The 8,061-nt window shown below is 38.8% G+C and overlaps 1 long non-coding RNA gene across 1 annotated transcript in view; it reads right to left on the bottom strand.

Moving 5' to 3' along the window:
• Positions 1 to 1,028: 1,028 nt before the first annotated feature.
• LOC120868423 overlaps positions 1,029 to 8,061 on the bottom strand; it is a 51,558-nt gene continuing 44,525 nt past the window's right edge. The window contains exon 2 of the long non-coding RNA XR_005722222.1: positions 1,029 to 1,086. This is a non-coding gene — a long non-coding RNA (uncharacterized LOC120868423). The remainder of the gene's footprint in view (positions 1,087 to 8,061) is intronic.

Raw genomic sequence — 8,061 nt, 5'->3', positions numbered from 1 at the left:
TAACATTTCACATTTAAAATGTAAAAACACGTAAAAGACCTGATTTAACTGCTACCCATAATTTGCCTACCCCTGTTCTAAGAGGGTGTTGAGGCATATGAAAATTTTAATAGGTGATAACATCCAATGAGCAAAAATTAAAAACATGCAGGAGATGAGACAGCTGAACTCTTCTGTCAACATTACCTTTTACATCACCTTTGTCATCCAATCTTGAACACATATAAAGATAATGTATTACCCCCTTGCCAGACAAACCCAGCACTATTTCCCACTGGGCCTGTATATGCCCTCAGAATCCTTCTCAACCCACTTCTCAATGCAGCCACAAACAACTAGAATCGACAGAAGACATAAGACCTATTTGCCATCTCTGATCTTCTATACCCTTAGAGTACATTACCCAGAATTTGATTCAGTACTTTGGACACAGATAGAGAAGAGCCATAACCTTCCTTAACCTCAACTGTTGCAGCTTATGGTCACAAAGATTTTTCAGCTTCATCATGCCACTGACAAGCATTCAGCTAACAAGCAGCTAAAACCTTGAAGTTGAATACCTCTGCATACCTGAATACCTCAACCTCTGCATACCAGTTGCTATTAAGCCATACCTTGGTATGGCTTAATGTTAAGCCATACCTGTTAGATTGTAGTGTATATCTCCCAACTTCAACTCATTTAATAATTAATTAGCATGCCTTTGGATCTTTATGCTAATTCAGTAGGACTAAAGTAATGGTCTCAAATGGCATTGTTTAGAATACAATTTAAAGATATCTTCTAGAGAACCACAACAACCGTGTTTTAAACTCCTCTCTGCATCAAGAATTGAAAAATTTGGGCTGAGATTTATATTCACACTGTACACATTATCTACACAGAAATACATTTTTTGAGTGTGGAGTTTTTTTTCAAAACCATATCATCATTTTACTAAATTAAGAAAATAAAGATAACTTTAAGATTGTTCTAGTACCTTAGAGCCTTAAGGACTGACTCCAACCAGAAGAAGCTTTAGGCAAGTAGTGTAGTCCAGGAATTTCCCATTTTCCAAGTAAATCTCTTGGTCAAGAATTAGAGTACCTGTCATCAGGAAAGATAAAAAGAATGTACACACAATTGAATTTCATACTGCTAAACAATAAAAAATGTGAGTTACTGATATAATCCAGACATATAAGACATTAAACACTATCAGAGAGCTCTGAAAAGCCATAGGCATTACACAAACATAAAGAAGCATAAATTTGTATGTATTTGATTGCCTTAAGGTAGACAGCATTATTCTATCTGTGCATTTCTAGAAAAGAGATAGGAAAGTAGCATTCTATAGTCTTAATTTATAATCCTCTGATTGTATTTACTTCATTTTGTTTATTTTTCCAAGATACAATTATTTTCCTTTTATGTCTAATTTTCTTCATGAAAAATGTAGTAACTTATTCAGTAGATTCTAATTTATTGGAATAACAGAATACTTTCAACACAGAAGTCTTACTGGATAGATTCTTATAAAAGATCAGCCAACTTTTGCTGTAACTTTGGTTTGGTGGCTAAGAAGAAATGTCCTCAACTCTTTTAGGAACTATCCTCCCTGAAATACTCACTGTCTTTTTTACATTCTAGATTTAAATATGTTAAACCATACTTGGCTCACACACCATACAAAAACAGGTGGTGGACCAGACTTGGCCTTTGTTTGGTGACGCCTGCTACAGAGTACTGACCACTGAATAAAAATCAGGTCACAGTTGTCTGGTCATCCATCAAAACCTGAAACTTAGTCATTTCCCTTTGTATGAGAAAATAGCTCAGTTGGTAAAGGACCCAGTTGATTCCTGGGTTGGGAAGATCCCCTGGAGAACGGAAAGGCTACCCACTCTAGTTTTCTGGCCTGGAGAATTCCATGGACTGTATAGTCCATGGGGTCACAAAGAATCGGACACAACTGAGTGGCTTTCACTTTCATGACTAGATGACACCGTTCAAAAATCACCTCCATTTTGACCAAAGAAATTTCATGTGTCAAGTTTCTAATTCTTCCTGTTAGAAAACTATGCCCACATGAGACTTGCTAACCAGCAACTTGTGTTTGTGTGGTGTTCCTTACTTTGCAGTCTCCAAGGCTTAGACTCTGGCCCTTCCCATGAGCTGCCAAACTTTGTCTTAGGTTCCTGTCATGGGTTAAATTATGGGCCCCCCCCCAAAAAAAAAAAGATATGTAGGGAAATCCTAACTCCTGGCATCTGTGAAAATATGACTGTATTTGTGAAATAGTGTCTTTGCAGATGTAATCAGGTTAAGATAATATCATGGGTTATAACCCAATATGATAGGTATTCTTCTAACAAGTGGAAAACGAAAGACATACAGAAAATGCCATGTGGCAATAGACACAGAGACTGGAATGAGGCAGCTATAAGCCAGGAAGTGCCAAGGATTGATGGCTATCACCAAAGCTGGGAAGAGCCAAGAAAAGATTCTACCCACAGTCTCAGAGGGAGCATGCTCTGGCTGGCACCTTGATGTTAGACTTCAGCCTCCAAAAATATAAGAGAATAAATTTCTGTTAAGCCACCTGAGGTCATGGTATTTCATTACAGCAACCGAATACAGGGGGGCTCCTCAGAAGGAGACCTGGAGACAAGGACTTAGTACAAATGTCTTTTTAAGAAAGTGCTACCACTAGAAACCAGTAAGAAAGTAGAGAAAGCAGGACAGGGAAGAGTTTCAGAACAAAGTATGCATGAGATCTTAGGCAAAGTTCCAACCTCAGCCCCATCTTATAAGGACCTTATCCTCGCTGAAAGCACAGGAGCTAATTTCATGCTTCCTGTCAGGAAAGCCAGGCAGTCATTGGCTGTCCCACCAGAACCAACCCACCCCCTGTAGGCTGGCAAAGCAGCAGTAGTTGCCATTGGGCAAGTACCTGAAGCAGTTGCAGGCACTAACCTAGGAACACAATTACTAGGGAATCTGGGATGACTTGGACTGCAAGGAGATCCAACCAGTCCATCCTAAAGGAGATCAGTCCTGAATATTCATTGGAAGGACTGATGCTGAAGCTGAAGCTCTAATACTTCAGCCACCTGTTGTGAAGAACTGACTCATTTGAAATGACTCTGATGCTGGAAAAGATTGAAGGCAGGAAAGAAGGGATGACAGAGGATGACATGGCTGGATGACATCATCAAAGAAATGGACATGTGTTTGAGTAGACTCCGGGAGTTGGTGATGGACAGGGAGGCCTGGCGTGCTGCAGTCCATGGGGTCGCAAAGAGTTGGACACGACTGAGCGACTGAACTGAACTGGGTATGAAATACACAGACACAGTAAAAGGAATTTAGGAGCATTTGGGAAAAGCACAGGTTGCATTTACAATACCCATTAGTAAAACATTTATTGTCTGCTCAAATTTTATAGTGGAGTCTGAAGTTTTCAACTAAGAACAATAACGGATATGCCACCCAAGAGAGGAAAACCATCTATCTTTTTTAAAACTACAATGATAGGTCAAAGTCATTCACCTTTACAAACATAAATGGCTTCCAAACTGTATAATATACGAAACTCTACTTAATGTACTATGATGACCTGAAGGAAGTTTAAAAGGGAGAGCATATATTTATGGCTCGTTCATTTGGCTTTACATTAGAGTATAACAACTATACTCCAATACAATTTTTTTTTAAAGTTAGTAAAAATTCTTTAAACAAACAAACATAAATGGGTTCCTAAAATGTTGTGGGAAATTCTAAACTGTAAAAAGCAAATCATGTTTTAAATGCATTAAGGAAAACTCAATACTCATAGAAAAACTTGTGGAACCCTGAGTAAACTGAGGTCTATTCCTCAGTTTATGGTCTATGTTTATTCAAGCATATCAGTTTTGCTATTATATACATCGATAATCCTACTATTATGAACAAATATGTTACAAATGCCTTGCAGTTATAGACCACTACTCTTGAGATTATGCTTCCTGCTTTTATGAGTTCATATGCTAATATCCATAGGATCTTTGGTCAAGTCACTTAACATTTCTGAGCCTCAGTTTTCCTTCCTGTGAAATGTAGTGTTAATACGAACTGCAAAGGAGATCATTATATAACTTATGTAAATAGTTTTGGTGAATATAAGAGTGTATATGTATATCATTGTATACATATATCATTAGATATATGTATACAATGATATTGAGAAACACATCAAAATAGGGTATAAATAGAAAGTCCCACAGGAATTACAAGTGCAAAAAATATCAAGTCCATGTGATCTGTGGCATCATAGTACCAGGTAGATTCCTCTCAAAGATGCAGATACACTGGACAATTGTCAATGGATTCTAGAAAACCCTTGAACCATACATATTATTCTGCTGCTTCTAATTTTAAATACATCAAGCAAAATACTAGTTACAATTTATCTTCCCACACAGCTTGCCTACAAAGCAATAAAGTACTAATCCGAGAACAGGAATGTCTGAGACCTTGACAATTTCTAAGTGTACTTTGAAAAGACGGTAATCTAGTGAATAAGTCTGTATGTTATCAGTTTGGTTACAGTAAGTCTGGCTTAAGTGCTCCCAATACTCTTAGGACATAAAGTTTGTGAGCCTTCAAAGTGATAACCATACCCTGAAACTTTTTCAGTTCACCAAGATACCCTAAGTCTTGGCTGGCAAATAGCTGGTATCTTCTTCCTTGAAATTTCTATTCTCTGTATTAACTATGCCAAAGCCTTTGATTATGTGGATCACAACAAACTGTGGAAAATTCCTCAAGAAATGGGAATACCAGACTACCTGAACTGCCTCCTGATAAATCTGTATGCAAGTCAAGAAGCAACAGTTAGAAATGAACATGGAACAACAGACTGGTTCCAAATAGGAAAAGGAGTACGTCAAGGCTGTATGTTGTCATCCTGCCTATTTAACTTATATGCAGAGTACATCATGAGAAATGCTGGGCTGGAAGAAGCACAAGGTGGAATCAAGATTGCTGGGAGAAATATCAATAACCTCAGATATGCAAATGACACCACCCTTATGGTAGACAGCAAAGAACTAAAGAGCCTCTTGATGAAAGTGAAAGAAGAGAGTGAAAAAGCTGGCTTAAAACTTAGCATTCAGAAAACTAAGATCATGGCATCTGGTCCCATCACTTCATGGCAGATAGATGGGGAAACAGTAGAAACAGTGGCAGACTATTTTCTTGGGCTCCAAAATCACTGCAGATGGTGATTGCAGCCATGAAATTAAAAGATGCTTACTCCTTGGAAGGAAAGTTATGACCAACCTAGACAGCTTATTCAAAAGCAGAGATATTACTTTGCCAACAAAAGCCCATCTAGTCAAGGCTATGGTTTTTCCAATAGTCGTGTATGGATGTGAGAGTTGGACTATAAAGAAAGCTGAGAGCTGAAGAATTGATGCTTTTGAACTGTGGTGTTGGAGAAGACTTGAGAGTCCCTTGAACAGCAAGGAGATCCAACCACTCCATCCTAAAGGAAATCAGTCCTGAGTACTCATTGAAAGGACTGATGCTGAAGCTGAAACTCCAATACTTTGGCCACCTGATGCAAAGAATGTACTCATGGGAAAAGACCCTGATGCTAGGAAAGATTGTAGGTGGGAGGAGAAGGGGACAACAGAGGATTAGATGGTTGGATGGCATCACTGACACGATGGACATGAGTTTGAGCAAACTTCAGGAGTTGGCGATGGACAGGAAGGCCTGGCATGCTGCAGTCCATGGGATCACAAAGAGTCGGATACAACTGAGCGACGAACTGAACTAAACGGAAATGTATTAAATGCCATAATTTTCTTTAGGTTCTTGAGATTCCCTTTAATTAAACCTGCAGGATGCCTATAGAACTCAAAAAGTAATAATAGTCTATAGAAAAATGTTCATCAGTTCTGACAACTACTTTGAATGCAGATAGTCATTTCATGGACAGCTAGCTGATTTCCAAAACACAGTCTATACAAACCTCCTGTCTTCTTTTTCTTCTTTGGCTATAATCCCTTGTTCACTGATAATTGAAACGTGTTTATGGTAATTTGATTCCTGTTTGTTTTTCCGTCTATTTTTAGTATAGAGGAATGGCAGGAATTTAAACACTCCTCTACTTTTACATCTAGGCAAACATCACTGAAACAATATCCGTTCAAGTTCAGTTAAGATTTTATGTTGATATACTGGCCTGACCCTTCTGGAATCAGAGGGAAGATTATACATTCTCTTTTTCTTTCTTTTCTCTTTCCTTTTTCTCACTTCTTTCCTTATGTTATATCTGGATCACATTTCTTCTTTATCATTTCTATTTTCATTCTCTTTCTAGGTTCTTCAAACTCTACTCCTCTACAGGCACATCTTTCCTTATTCAGGCATATACAGGCTTCTTGTTTGTTAGAAAGGAAAGAAAATAAAGCAAAAGAGGAAGGTGGGAAAAGTGAAAGGGAAAAAAGAACGGAAGCAAGTAAGGAAAACAATTAGATACATTTATGGTTTAGTCAAGCGTGAATACATTACTACTTTTTTTTTTTAATTAAATGTCTGCTCCATGTAAGGCTTTGCGCTAGGTGGGGGTCTTCCCTAGTGGCTCAGAGGGTAAAGCATCTGCCCGCAATGTGGGAGACCTAGGTTCGATCCCTGGGTTGGGAAGATCCCCTGGAGAAGGGCATGGCAACCCACTCTGGGACTCTTGCCTGGAAAATCCCATGGACGGAGAAGCCTGGTAGGCTACCGTCCATAGGGTCACAAAGCGACATGACTGAGCGACTTCACTTTCACTTTATGGTTTAGTCAAGCATGAATACATTACTACTTTTTTTTTTTTTTTAATTAAGTGCCTGCTCCATGTAAGGCTTTGGGCTAGGTGGTGGGAAAGTAAAGTTAGACATGAAAATCATCACCTAATAGAGCAGACATCAAACAGCTGTAAATAAACTAACACAAAGCAAAAGGTGGACAAGTTCCCTAAGAGAGGCAGAGCTAAGTGGCCGTGACAGTGGACATGAAGGGAAGAGGACATTCAATTAGGCAGAAGACGGACAGTGCAGCCAGAGTCTCATGGAAAGATGGGCCTTGAGATAGGCCTTTGAGATAAAGATTTGCTTTCCCTTCTAATTTCTCCCATCCATTTCACTAAAAAATTCCTCAAGCAAGCTCTGTAGATCCCTTTCCTCATCACTCCTTCACTTCCTGGTTCATCTTCCTTCTCCTTTTAGTCCATCTTCAAAATTGACCTTTCAAAGAATACCTGTCACACTTTTACAGTCAAAATCCATACCTTGAAAACAGATTAAAAAACTAATAAACACCTTTCTAAAGGAAAAAAAAAATTTGCTCTTAATATCTCTAACATAGCAATATCCCAGGTTTCTTCTTTCTTTGACCCAGGCCAGACACGCTAATGGGAACTGCTTTGTGATTTCATGATTAGTGTCAAGGATTTACCACTGTATGCAGCCCTGGAAGATCTGTTCCAAGATATGCCAAAGGGGAAAAGGAAGGGATAAACTGGGAGTCTGGGACTGACGTATACACACTGCTGTTGCTCCTGCTAAGTCGTGTCAGTCGTGCCTGACTCTGTGCGACCCCATAGACAGCAGCCCACCAGGCTCCCCCATCCCTGGGATTCTCCAGGCAAGAATACTAGAGTGAGTTGCCATTTCCTTCTCCAATGCATGAAAGTGAAAAGTGAAAGTGAAGTTGCTCAGTCATGTCCAACTCTTAGCGACCCCCAGGCAAAAGTACTGGAGTGGGGTGCCATTGCCTTCTCCGCATATACACACTATTATATTTAAAACAGATAACCAGCAAGGACCTACTATATAGCACAGGGAACACTGCTCAATATTCTGTAATAACCTAAATGGGAAAAGAATTTGAAAAATAGTAGTTGCATGTATACACATAATGAATCACTGCTGTACACCTGAAAGTAACATAATGTTGTAAATCAACTACAGTCATATATAAAATAAAAATTTTAAAAATGATTCTAGACTTAGGTATATACTCTTAACTGAAGTGTGATTGCATCTTTGA

This window comes from Oryx dammah, unplaced genomic scaffold, assembly GCF_014754425.2.
Source record: "Oryx dammah isolate SB20612 unplaced genomic scaffold, SCBI_Odam_1.1 HiC_scaffold_9, whole genome shotgun sequence".
In the NCBI taxonomy this organism is placed as follows: Eukaryota; Metazoa; Chordata; class Mammalia; order Artiodactyla; family Bovidae; genus Oryx; species Oryx dammah.
The sequence above is the reverse complement of the archived record's forward strand: the minus strand, read 5'-3'. Positions and strand labels throughout refer to the sequence as shown.